The sequence below is a fragment of the Oratosquilla oratoria genome, chromosome 13, assembly GCF_046742065.1.
Source record: "Oratosquilla oratoria isolate Oo_2021 chromosome 13, ASM4674206v1, whole genome shotgun sequence".
Taxonomy (NCBI): domain Eukaryota; kingdom Metazoa; phylum Arthropoda; class Malacostraca; order Stomatopoda; family Squillidae; genus Oratosquilla; species Oratosquilla oratoria.
Window position 1 is genome coordinate 37931043 of NC_134789.1, and position 15665 is coordinate 37946707.

A 15665-nucleotide genomic window follows, 5' to 3' on the forward strand; every position below is an offset into this window, starting at 1 on the left:
TTTATTCTTCTTCTTTTGTGACTTTTGTACCTTGCCAGTACCTTTCCTAGTGTATAATCTTGTGACATCTTGTACTATGCCAGTTCCTTTCCTAGTGTATAATCTTGTGACATCTTGTACTAAGCCAGTTCCTTTCCTAGTGTATAATCTTGTGACATCTTGTACTTTGCTAGTTCCTCTCCTAGTGTATAATCTTGTGACATCTTGTATTAAGCCAGTTCCTTTCCTAGTGTATAATCTTGTGACATCTTGTACAATGCTAGTTCCTTTCCTAGTGTATAATCTTGTTACATTTAAACCTCTTTGTAACACCAACTTTTCTGTATTCCTCTGAAGATGTGAATAACACGAAAGCGCTTGGGAATTGGTTTCCTTCCGATTTCCTTAGTGGTTACCAGCAAAAATTGTGGACCACGTGTTGTTATAGTGATCTTTCTGCATATATAAATGTATATATATATATATATGTATATATATATATATATATATATATATAATATATATATACGTGAAGCGTGGCAGGAGATTCTCTCTGAGGCATATTCTGTTAAAAACGACAGCAAAAGAATTACTCCCTTTCCTCCTACTAGCAATCTACTTTTCGCAAGCTTGAGAGCTCACGTAAAAAATGATTGATAATTCTTTTCCTGTCTTTTTTAACAGAATATATACATATACATATATATATATATATATGTGTGTGTGTGTGTGTGTACGTCTATATAAAATATATTTATATATATATGAATATACGTGTGTATATGATATATATATATATATATATATATATATATACATATATACCTACAATGTGCGTGTATGTGTGTACATATATTTATATATATACAGTATCGCTGCGCTGCGTGTCGTTACTCCAACTCTTGTGGGCGGGGAGTTGGATATGTGCGTGTAAGGTCACAGCATTACCCATAGATCGGTCATATATGAGCTCAGAGCTCTCTTCCGGGAGAGAAATAGCTGTCGACCACAAGTCTAACACGTGATCCAAGACCGTGGTGAATCACACACGCACAATTATATATATATATATATATATATATATATATATATATATATATATGTGGCATTTATGGGCAGATATTGTTATGCATAACTCATTGAAAGTTATGACCAATTATGCACTAAAGAAAATAATAAATGTACAACTAGCTAGCCTTTTTTAATTAAATATATATATATAATATATATATATATATATATACATACATATGTGTGTGTGTATGTACTTATGCTATATACTGTACAGTAGCAGCGGAAAGTTTGGGCACAAAATAACAGACGCCAAAACGTTTTGCTAAACTCAAAACACGCGAAAAATATCCGTTTCCTATCAAACTTTGCGCTATTTTTAAATGCTAGCGTCTGTACCGTTTAGACGAGACAATACGCACTACTTGGCAATTCTATTTAGTCACTCCCGGGACCTCGTGACGTCAGTTTGTAAACATCTCTCATTTGGACTAGTCGATTATTCTGCTGTGCTCTTTGTTTTTGTGTTCGATATCTCCGTAATGGAAAGTGGTAAAGAGCTGGGAAGAGACACGATTGTTGCCATTATAATCCTCTATAAGGAGGGTTATAAGTGTAAAGATATAGCCACTCGTGTGGGAAGAGTGTGGCAAATGCAAGAGTGGACCAAGAAATTTTGAGGCGGAGGTGATGCCATTGCTACCCTCAAGCCTCGGTCTGGTCGGCCAAGGAAGATATCAAATCGTACTCCTAAGGTTATTAGGAGCCAGCTGGATAAAGATCCAACACTCACAGCTCGAAAAATTAAGGAAACTAACCCCCGCACTGCTGCAGGACGTGTCTGGTGTATTTCTGATCATTTAGCCGAAGATTTACAATTTCGTAGTTGTTGTGCTGAGGTTCTTTCTCCCGTAAGTGCAAAAAGCATACGTGATATAATAGCTTTTTGCGAAAAAGATGTAAGAAGACTAGTAACGAGTATTGTGGAGTGACGAGTCAATGTTTGTGGTGTCGTCGGTCTGTAGGTCAAAGCCTATGAGGTGCCCCAGGGTTCGGACCCTGATGATCCACCCTATACAGCAGAAGTGGTGAGACATGCACCAAGTATTATGGTTTGGGGTGCTTTGCGCTTGGTGGAGTTGGCAATTTAGTGTTTCTTGAACAAAATGATAATGTAAACCAGTACAGTTATTTCGAGCTGTGGGATAACCTTTCTGAAAGTTTTGAAAAGTGGAACGCTAGCTGGTTTATGCAGAACGAAGCTCCTGCTCACATAGCTCGGACTATTACCCTGTAGTTTGAGGACTGTGTAGATTACTTCAAAAAGTGGCCTGGGAATTCACCAGACTTAAATCCCATACAGCATATGTGGCATATGAAAAAAAAAGCCTTCAGGATCGTGACGTTTCAACTGCAACGAAGCTAAAAATAGATATACAGGATATAGGATGATATCATTCCCCAACACAAAGAAAAACTGGCAAGATGCATCCCAGCACGTTTGGAGGTCATCATGAGCCGTTTCAATGTCTTTGAATTTCTAAATGTCACAATTGTTTACATTCCTCTCGTCGATTTGTGCCCAAAATTTCCGCTACCACCGTACATATATGTGTCTGTCTGTGTGTATCTATATATACAATATATATATATATAAATATATATATATATATATATATGAATAATTTCATTCATCCAAGATCTTTCAAAAGATCAAGAATTCCTACCTTAAAATCATCAAAGCATCCAGTGCAGTTGATTTTAATCAGAATTGTCTGAGAGAAAACCTGTGCCCAAGAAATATATATATATATTATATAATGTGTGTGTGTGTACATTATTTTTGCATTTATATTCTACATAGTCATACACGCATAACATGAAAGGCAGATTGACGCTCAGTCACTGGATAGGACGGTCTATCCATCAAGAGCTCGAAACTTTTGTTCCTCCGTCGACGCCTACTCCCTCGGCTTCCTTTCCCACCGTGCCGTGACAGCACACTACGGTAGTCCGGTTTTTTATTTTTTTTCCTATTGTGAGGTTTATTGGCTTGCAAAAATAACGGTTTACTACTAATTGCTTGATTGATCTCTTCTATTAAGACTGCTTACAGTGTTCTAACGGTTTGTTTACAGTGTAGTTCGGATGTGATGGCGAAGTGAATAGCATCCATGGCACACAATGGTTGTAAAATAGCCCTGGACAAGTCTTGGAACCAGATGCAGTCGTGGTAGCGTTGCTCAGAGGAAGCACGAGAAGGAAGTAAGCTGCGTCCACTGGATGGGAGCCAGAGCCAACTGGTCTTACATCATTGTCCTGGAATCTGTGAGTAAAAAATGGGTCAATTTGCAAATCTTAAATTTTGTTTTCAAATTCTCGTTTTTTGGAGTTCGGACGTTACTGCCCTCTCGCGCGTCCTTTGAGCTTCATCTGGTATTTGGATTGAGCAAAAGACTAACGAAGAAACGCCTCTTGTGTCAGATACCTAGGATTCATACTCAGTTCAATATTCTTGTTCAATATGAAAGAAAAGTAATAACTTGGACATATGTACACATTAATTTTGTGTGCATATACATATACATTATGTGTATAATAATATACACACGTAAATGAATCATATGTTCATATGATCCGGTGTATACTTATATACCCATACATAAGCACCCATGTATAGTTATGCATTGTTTGGTCTTGGCATGTCTGTATCACTGTGTGCATCTTACATACGAATTGTATATGTGTGTATGTGTCTATATATATATATATATATATATTATATATATATATATATATATATACATACAAATGTATGTGCATCGTCTATACAGTGTGCGTGTGTGTGTGTGTGTGTGTGTGTATGTGTGTGCGTGAGTGTATTTTACATTGGGATATGTATGCGTATACCTAGTCACATGGAATATCCCCTTGATGAGATACGACACCGCACTCAACACTTCAGCCAGTGACCTTTGTGACGTTAGGATACAGTTAATGTATAAGCAGCGGTAGTAGCGGCAACACTACATGCACAGCGTGGATATTGATCCTTCAACTACCCTCCTAAGTATCTGCAACGGTCGACAAGGGGCGTTTGCAAGGAAGGCCCAACTATACTGCAATTTGTGTCAAAACCCGTGATCAAGATGTGGTATGTTGCCCCACGCGCGTCTCAGAGCGGAAGGGGGGAGGCGCGTGTAGGGGGGTTTCCGATACCTGTCGAAAAAAAATATATGTATAATTTTTTTTCTTTATTCCCCCCCTCCCAACAACAACTTGATAGTATCTGGTTCTTCCAAGTAATGATGGGCTCCTGACAACCACATGTTCTTTCTCAACAAAACACAAAATATCTCTTTAACTTCCAAATATAACTGTCGTGGACCACATACAGACACATACGTTTGCAAACCGAAAACACGCGCCCAATTTATGTATATATATATATATATTTATATATATATATATATATATATATATATATATATATATACACATATATATATACACACATATATATATACACATATATATACATATATATATATATATATATATATATATATACATATATATATATATATATATATATATATATATATATATATATATCCTCACAAATGGTAAAGAGGAAGCGAAATCCACTGAATGTATATCCTGCATGAAGAAATAAATGATATTCTTATAAAGCGTAACTGACCCGTTTCAAGCTTGCCTTGGTCGTGGCAAAGTTTTAGTTTACGCATTATCATCTCCGATGTAATCAAACATGAATTCAGTAAAACATTTCTAAGTGACTTCGCTGCTTCTTATGAACTGAAACACACACGCACGTACAAAATATATACATGCATACATCCATATATACGCATACACACATATATATATATACATATATATACATACACACATATATAATAAAGATGTGTGCGTGTATGTATATAATTACACACGTGCGTGTTTATATATATAATATAGCACGCTCTTAGAAACACACACACATATATATTTATATACTGTACTTAAGTCCAGACATATACTATTGTTTCCACCCTTGCCTTCTGAGAATCATTCCTGTTTCTGCAGTATAGTCGGATTTCAAATGTTGAGACGGCAGTGAGAATATCTTCTTCACAAGTGTCATTATCTAACTAGGCGCACTGACAATAACAACAACAACAACATCAACAACAACACAGTAACAAAGACTACACTAAGTGTTACTGTCTACAACCATTCTGTACAACATTTTATTGTTATTTTATATTTTACGCATGTTTTTTATTATTACATATATGCATACATGTAAATATACACATGTATACACATTTTATACATATATATATATATATATATATATATATACACATACATATATATTTTTTTCTTCTGGCCATTCTAGGTTCCATGGGATGAGCTGTAAGGTAAATACTAGGCAGCTTTCACACAAACGCACACACGTACACACGCACGCACAATAGGTATAACCCATCCAGTTCCTACAAGCATATTCGCACTTATCAACCTAACACTTTTTTTCTATAAATAGCAGTTCTGGTTTGTCAACACTCAATTGATTTGCACTTGGTGTCAGTCAACGACACTATATTTAGCAAATCCGCACACTACTGGCAACATCATTACAGAGAGCCTAATGCAGCGATCCCTGAAGGAAAGAAGCTGAACGCACATGTCAAAGGCTTTGTCATAGTCCATTCACTTATAAAAAAAAGGACAAGATTATTTAGCACAGACTAATACTCGCTTACACTCAAGAGCTAACAGTGTTAAGACTAATTTCTTCAATATGGTTATTACTGCATTGAGTTGACACACTAACGACAATACAGTTCATCTTGTCTAGGGTGTACTTTTCTTTGGCATGTAAGACATCCTAGACATTTAATATTAATAATAATAATTGCTAGCAAAATAGTTTACGACGCGTTCAAAATATATATACACAGTACAAAAAACATGGAAAATGATTCCTTACTATATGTATATATATATATATATATATTTATATATGTATATAGACCAACGATCTAGAGTTTAGTATAGCACACAAGGTATTCAGTACTTACAGCTCATCCCAATGACCAGACCTTTGTTGACAATACACAAACACATCATCATCATATCAAATGGGGATAAGATCTACTTTAACCACAACAATCATCTGTAGTATCATCAATATCATCAACAGTGGAAAGGTATAAAATCATAGGTATGATAACAATGTATAATCATAATCATAATTATAATAATAGTGATGATAGTAATAATGATAAGAATAATACTAAATGTAAAGTTTTGTGGTGAGCGGTTGCAGTCAGAAAAACTGTTCAGAAGAATATTTTCATCTTTATTTTTTGTATAGACTCCTTGGCTGCCTTTCTTTCGGTCAGGCAAGGAGTGACGGCAAAATAATCATAATAAAAAAAAAAGAAACAGCGAAAAATAGAAAGAAAGAATGATAATAATAATAATAATGATAAAAATGATGAAAGATACTCCTATGATTACTTATCTACTTTGGCATAAACATTCAATAGTAACTTTCATTAATAAAGCAGTTGATTAAACTATAGAACTACTAAGTGTTCAATAAACTAGAATAATAATTGTAACAATAATAATAATAATAATTTGACTCTAAATACAAAATAACTAAAGTTGTTTTAAAGCTGCGGCAATATTATAAAGATTATTTCACTAATGCGCTAACTGTAGTGCAGTACATCATTTTCAACAGCCACAAACAAAACAAGCAAACAAACCAACATAACCAAGTAACATGAAACACACACATGCACATACGTTCGGACACACAAACACATACAGACCTCCTACACAAGCCCTTGGTCAGTTAGTGGGAAATCAAATGACAACAGTGAGAAATTTATGAAGGCCACCGTCAAGCTTGTACTGGTGTGTCTGATGAGCGTACAGTAAAGACAATATGAATCTATAATGTAGGGTAACTTGTGACAAAAAAGGAACGGAAATGACAGTCTGTCCTAAACCAATATATCTGTATATTTGTAAAATTTATATTATATATGTATATATAATATATATATATATATATATATATATACATACATATATATATACACATATACATATATATATATATATATATATATATATATATATACACACACACAATGCTGGGAGAGCGCTTATTTGAACTGCGTCCGGCACGATGCAATTCATTCTTTGGTGCTTACCCAAAAGCAATTCCGTTGCGTGTTATATCAAGGACCCTTCCTGCAGCGAGAAGATTGGTTCCGACCTCCTTTTTCCCCCTTATGATTTGCAAAATCCCCACCCAAATGATAATAATAATAATAATAATCGGAGAAGACTGTGACCCTGAGTAAGATTTTTTCAGCCTTTCCCCTATTAGATTTAAATTTGTTTCTATTTATATATATATATATATATATATATATATACATATATATATATATATATATATATATATAGTGTATGTGCATACTTGGAAATAGAGAAAGAAGTGTGATGGTTTATTACTGTCCTCGTACGATAAACATGAAAGATAGACAGCCCATCTTATCAGTTGGCCAGAATTTACTCTTCTGTCCATTCCCCCGAAACTGTTAAAGTCTCTATCTTTTCATGAGAACAGGCTGGTGACCCCTACCTCGCGAAAATATCTGCTGTTTTAAAAAATAGATGCACATTTACTGCACGCGCATGCAGCACTTCATTTTTCCCAGATATCCTGGGGACAGGATCACCCACCCTTGTAAGAGTCACTCGGCCATGCAAGTCTCACATAACGTTCTTTAAAAAGGCAGAACTATTGTTTCAGTAAGAGTATTTTCTGGCATGATGTTCCAGTGAGGTCCCATGATTCTCAGCAGGGACTTTGTACCGAAGGCATCTCGGCATAATTTGACCCAGAAGGTCCAAGTTTCACACCGATACAGCATGACAGGGATCAAAAGAGTCTTGAATATGCGGACCTAAGTCCTCATACAGACAGCGGAGGCGCTCTCTCCTCCTTGTTCACTAGTTCGAGGGCTAATATTAGTGCACTCAGAGTTATGTAAAGAGGGCAGTGTCATTGGCAACGTCCGAGCCTGTAATTCAGGTATTGCAAATAATCTCAAGCTCCATATGCACTAGCAACCAGATCTACTCATTCCCCAACCCATTCCAGCATTAAAGAAGCGAAGTGGAGCGGTATCATATCCCTGCCTTGCCCCAGAACACTTCGGGAAGAAGCTGGATGTACTCCAACCCTGCTTCACTCCGTTTGCAGAGCGAGTACAGGGAGGAAATATCAATGCCATTATAGTTTGGGCTCTCGTTAGGACTGCGCCTCACTAGCAACTGTGAACTGACACGAACCCCGAACAGATTCTGATTCATCTCCGGTTGGTGTCGGATGAGAAGAAATGATAAGAGTCTAGTTAGTTGATTTCTTGGATTGTGTTGGTACCCCTTATTCTCGCTAATACACACATGAATGAACACCACTTGGAGTGGTGATTACTGTCGTACCTCGGTACTTGTTAATCATGCAAGATGCCTTTTCCTTTCTGGGCCAGGGATCTAAAACAACTCCTCCCAAGCTGCATGGAAAACGCCGGTGTGGCAAACGGTTAGACAACCACTATAGGACCCCCACTCCCATCTATCTAGCCCCCCCCCCCATATATATATTATATGAGATTGGTTTTCACTCTGCTGAGGTAATTTTACTATTTCCACAACTTTGTGGGAAACATTTGTAGCTCCTTAAGGGGAAAAAGAGGGTTAACTGTGGCCGTATTGATGGTGTATGGTATCGGACACGCAACGAAATCGCCTCGTAGTTAATTAATGAGAGTGGAATTGGATTTCTCCCCGACTTGTTCGAACTTAACGGAAACGTTTGCGATTCCACATGGATTCGATCTACTGTCAGCCCCACGTTGTGTGTGTGTGTTTACATGTACATATATGTATGCTGCTTGCCAGCAACAGACAGGAAAAAAATTCACGCACGTGCACGAAGGTTCAAGGTCGGCTCATGCAAGCGCACTTGATTAAATCCATCCGGTTTCGCAAAAAAATAGATAAATAAAAAAAGTCGAATACTTTTCCAACAGACCTCGTATATAGAGTATATATATATACAATCTATATACATGTATATACAGTGTATATATATATATATAATTATATACAGTATATATATATATATATAATTACATACAGTATATATATATATATATAATTACATACAGTATATATATATATATACCTATATATATACATACTATATGTACATATATATATATACCTATATATATACATACTATATATACATATATATATATATATATATATATATATATTATACACAATATATACATACATATATGATATACAGTATACTTATATATATATATAAAATATATATATATATATATATATATATATATATATATATATATATATATATATATGGCCCTGTTGATATTTGAACCAAAGTGTGTTTATAAGCCAACGACGCACACCTGCCCAGAGGTCTAACTCGCAGCAGCCAAAAATATATTCTAATTCATCGAATCCGCACAGTCTAGGATTCGAATCCCGGCAGGGTTACCTATTTATTTAAACCGTCGGAACGAATATGAATATGCAAATAGTAAAAAATTAATGAAAATCGAGAAATGAGAAGACCAGGACACAGATTTGAACTGATGAGGCGACGCGAGGGCAGGCGTATAAATTTTCCTTGTCTTTAGCCGGAGTTCGTCTTCTTCAAATTTTATGTTAATTTTTTAAATACAATCATACTGTGCACTCTTCTTAATTATTTTGGTTGTTCGAATAATGACAAATTTTGGATAAATCCTTGTTCGGATAAACGAGCGCCAAATGTACATGTATATAATAATTACTGATTAGATTTTCACTACATGGAAACTCGTAGCTCCACAGTAATCAGTAACGGTCCTCGAGCGTTCATAGAGGTTTTTCCAAGAAGAACCATTGGTTTCTTATATTTAGTATCTTAGCATAGATCAATGTCACCAGTTCTTAGGAAGAAGAAAATGGGGAAGATTCGGCGGTTGTTACCTCTCTTTGTATAAAATGGTGCAAAACGGTTGAAGTTAATAAATCTTGGGTCCAGTTTCGAGACCAAGTGAGCCCTTTGAGGTTGCACCTTCAGGTAGAGGTGTAGGTGTTGTGTTCATGAGATCTGAGAAACGGATGGCGGGGAGATAATTAATTCAGTCTCATTGTTGGTCCCTATATTTGCATGTGTGTGTATGTGTGTGTGTGTGTATTACCTAGTGTGTCTGTGTGATTGTGTGTGTGTGTGTGTGTGTGTGTATGTGTGTGTGTGTGTGTTTTTACACATGAACATACATACATGTCCAACCACATTTAAGAAAAAATAGTCTTGAAACAGAGAACGAGGAGGATAGAATTGCAGGTGAGGAATAGGGAAAGTAAATTTGTGGTACGAAGGAAGAAAATGACATTGATAAAGCGAATAGACTTTACTTTAATGAAACAAGAGGTTATACAAAGAATGGATGTGACACAAGTCGGGGTAGAGAAGAAAAATTAAGAAGAGAACGGGAAAGAGGAGGAAAATGGGAGAGGAGTGGAGACAGATGGAAGGATAGGAGACAGCTGATAGGAGAGCTCATTCAGAACGTGAAGAAATTGTATCATCTGTTGAATGCAGGATACGGCGTTAACTGAGAAATGTTACGTGTTGGACTCGTGATCGACAGCTGGAGAATTCAATGATGTGTAGAAGAATGTGAAAAATGTAAATAAAACGGATGAATCACAAGCCACTCCTTAGAACATGTTGTGTATGCTGGGAATTGTTCAACGGACAAGAAAAGTGCCGAGGGTAGACTGTCTTGAGAAGCAAGTCTAGTAGAGACAGGGATGACATTTACAAAAGTGAAAAATGTGAGAAAACTATGTGCGAGTTATGAATAAAATGTTGAGTTCTCCGGGCTGTTTTTTCCACGTGTATATATATATATATATATATATATATATATATATATATATATATATATATATATATATATACATATGTATACATATATATATATATATATATACACATATATATATACACACATATAATATATATATATATATATACATATATATATATATACACACGAGCAAGGAGTTGTGTGTGTGTGTGCACGCGCGCGCGTGTGTGTGTACATAAGACTTCACAATCGTTGAGGTAATATGAATACCTTCCACTTGAGGTAAAAAATCAGTTGCGCGTGCGCACACGCATGCACACACACACACACTATATATGTGTGTGGTATAATATATATATATATTATATATATATATATATATATATATTATATATATATATATATATGTGTGTGTGTGTGTGTGTGTGTGTGTGTGTGAATATCTGGGGAGCAGATTCTCTTGTATGCATGCATTATTAAAATCGACAGCATCGATTTTAATAATGCATGCATATATATATATATATATATATATATATATATATATATATACATGTGTGTGTGTGTGTGTGTGTATGATTCACCACCATGGTCTTGGATCACGTGTTGGACTCGTGATCGACAGTTAATAATCTCCCGGATACTGAAATTATTTCAGCCCTGGGCGGGAGTCGAACCCGGACCGCCATACTGACAGGCGAGAAATCACAAAAGCGCCACGAGGTGAGTGTGTATGTTTGTGGTATATATATAAATATATATATATATATATATATATATATATATATATATATGTATATATATATATTATGTATATATATATATAATATATATATATATATATTGTATATGATTGTGTTTCACCATGGTCTTTAATCACAAACTGGACTCGTGATCAACAGCTAATTACCATTGAAAGATACATAGCTCACATGGCCCAATGTATAGGTAATGCTGTAACCTAAAATACACTCACCAACTCGTGTGTGATTCACCATGGTCTTCGGTCACTTGTTGGACTCGTGATCGACATTTTTTACCCTCCCAGAAGAGAGCTCAGAGCTTATACATGACCGATCTATGGGTAATGCTGTGACCTTAGACGCACACACACACCGAACTCCCCGCCCATGAGAGTTGGAGTAACGACTTGCAGCGCAGCGATACTGAAATTATTTTAGCACTAGGCGGGATTCGAACTCAGACCTCTGTAGTGGCAGACGGGAAATCTACCAACTGCGCCATGAGTAGTGTGTGTGCACGTGTGAATGTATTTGTTACAAAATAGAATAATCGCAACCATATAAATAAGTTATACAGTTATATACATTGGAACGTGTGTGTGTGTGTGTGTGTGTGTGTGTGTGTGTGTGTGTGTGTGTGTGTGACATTTACCGATTTTGTGTAAAGACCAGAAATTAATGCCATTCCGTGTGCTCGAGCTTTGTGTGTGATTCAGCAACACGGTCTTGGTTCAAGTGTTGGACTTGTGATCGACAGCTACTACCCTCCCGGATGAGAGCTCTGAGCTCTTATGCCCGATCTATGGGTAATGTTGTGACCTCACACACACAACTCCTTGCCTATGAGAGTTGGAGTGCCGGCTCGCAGAGCAGCGATGCTGAAATTATTTCAGCCCTGGGCGGGAATCGAACTTGGACCACTGGATTAGAGGTTGAGAACGGTACCACTGCACCATCGAGCCGTGTGTGTGTATTTATCTTGGTCTTTGAATCACGTGCTGGACTCGTGATCGACAGCTATTTCCCTTCCGGGAGAGAGCTCAGAGCTTGTATGACCGATCTATGGGTAATGCTGTGACCTTACACGCACACACACCACCAACTCCCCGCCCACGTGAGTTGGAGTAACGACTCGAAACGCAGTGATACTGAAATTATTTCAGCCCTGGTGTGTGTGTGTGTGTGCGTGTATGTGTGTGTGTGTCTGTGTGTGTGCGTGTGTCTGTGTGTGTGTGTGTGCGCGTGTGTGTGTGTGCGTGTGTGCGCGCGCGCGTGCGGTCGTAGTCTATACCCAACTGTCTAATGGCGTAATAAGGTTAGCGATTTATCATTAAAAAGGGGATGATTACTACAACTACAACGTGTATGTTGACATGTGACAAAATAGTTACTGTACGCACATACGAGACGGGGCGTCAATGACACAATGAGCTGACCCAGAGCTCTGCTCTACTGAACACGAAGCCTAGGGCTCGAATTCTCACACAACACTTGAGCCCGAGCCATCTTGGCGTGGTGATGCGTATTTCTTACACAGCAAAATCCCATGCACATATACAGTATAACATATATTACATATATCCCTTTGGTATCGTCCGCAGGTGTTAAGAAATATATAAGTCTTTGGGAAGAGTGACTTTGGGTATGAGTAGCTAACGTGAGGGCTCGTACTTAAGTCATGTGTCAGAATTCGGCGGTACGTGCTAGTAGTTATTACGGACAACTATGTTACAATGCTTCACTATCTTTGGCAGTAGTGTGCACATCGAGGTGAATGTTAAGTAAGTATGAGCCTACAGGACTACGGTGTAAGACTTTCTTTCAGCCTGAACGACAATACAAGCTGTGGAATTCAAATCGTAGCATTGGTCGCAATAATAACAATGAATTAATAAATAATAATGATAATTAATCATAACAATAATAGTAATGATGATAAAATTATATCATAGTAATAAAATAACATGATTATAATAATTATTAGTCCAACTATTCATTTAGATAGTTATTCTCTAAAGAATATTTAAAGTTAATAAGTTTGTAATCATAATAAACTCCACTATTTTCTCACAAACTAAAGAGATATTAGAGAGACGTGTAAAGCTTGAGTGAACCTGGCTGTAATCGAGTAAACAATGCAAACATGCAAACACAACATAAGTGGCTAAAAGTAAACTTCTGGGATCATTATTTTGCTACACAAGAGCCAACTCATTTCAAAGCCATTCCTAGTCTATCACTCTAGACTCAAAATAACAAATTAAAATGTATATTGGAAAAAAAGCGTGAGACTAAGTGATGAATGATTAATGCCGTTACGAAACAGTACTGTTATTATTGGTAAACTCTAATTGAAAACACGTTAAAAATAAGAAACATGAAGAGCGTTGTCGTTCGGCAGCAGATTATCTTCGATACGCTGCACCAACTTCCAAATGCGGTTTTACTTTTTTTTTTAGCTGAATATTTTTGTGAATTTGTTTTCTATGTCTTCTTGTTTTTATATTTTTCTTGTATATCTCATCAGCTCCCAGGTTCAGCAGTTGTGGGAAAGCGGCACAGCTAACGCAGTTACTACTGAATACTCCCGGCTTGCAGACCAACAGCACGCATAAACGAACATTCATCGACAAATTTTAGCTGAACAAGCAATAGACTGTGAGGATTTCATTACATGAAGTTACAGAAACCTCGGTTAATAATCGACTATCTGCCGACTTGTTCCCATGATCTCAATCTAAACCTGTTTCGAATGAAGTGTTTCCAAGCGGGAACAAATCTAATAGCTTTGAAGTAGCAGTTGGTCGGCGCAAGGGAAGAAGATAGTCACTGCGCACGCTGGCAATCAGTCGCCTGGTTCATACACAACACACTTCTTGGACAATTCCACATTTACATAATAACAACATCACCATCAACATTATCATCATATCATGGCCAACTGGGCTTATAAAAAAAAATACCTGACCAATCTCATCCATCTGGGTCAACAAGACGATGACGCCAGATGCTCACCGTTGGCTAGAGCACTATCCTTAGCACATGAGATTTCATAATACTTTTATAAGACACATTCTTCGTCTTGTCATAAGGACCCAATATAAAATATAATATTTGTAACTCACTCATTCATATCACAATATAATGTCATTGGTACAAATGATAAACTATCACCAATTGGTTCACTTCCTTTGCAAGCACTTCCTTAATCAAACACAGCCATGGCGTTAAGCCACTTCAAACAGAGCCAACCTCGGAGTCGACCTAGAATCTTGCAAGAAGACACTTGGACATATTAAGTGGTAATTGCCTACGTCGCCAAACAAAACACCTTACTACTTGACACGCTTGCTCGAGACATCAGCATCTACCGTCTGTAGTTTGAGAAGCCAAAGACAATCATGGGAAGGCCTAGCAAACCTTCTCACCGTATAGGGTATATAATCCCCCCCCCCCTACGCTAACTGCCGTCAACTTCCTCCCCGCAACATACAGGTGTACTAGAAGTGAGGTAGTACTCACCACATACCCCTCCCTCAGCCCAACCAACATCAACCACAGTAGGAATCTCATATACAGAGTTAATGGACTTGGAGATATAATGACGTGTTCAAGGTATGGGGAATTTAGGTGCCTTACTCTGCCCTAGACTGGGAATCCCCGTGTGGTCAGGAAAATATTAGTATATCCAAGAGCATGGGTACTTGAGTATTGCTAGCAGGAGTATAGTTCAATTGCCTGTAACTGATTTAAAAAAAAAATCCATTCTATCCGCCTGCAATATCACAAAAGATTCTTACATACGTACAATGGAGAACTGCATAATTGAAGGACACAATTCTTTTACGAAATTGATCATAAGCCACTCACTATATCACAGCCGGTACTCACCTTCATCACATGATTGCCTTTGGCTTCGTTAAATAGTTATCTT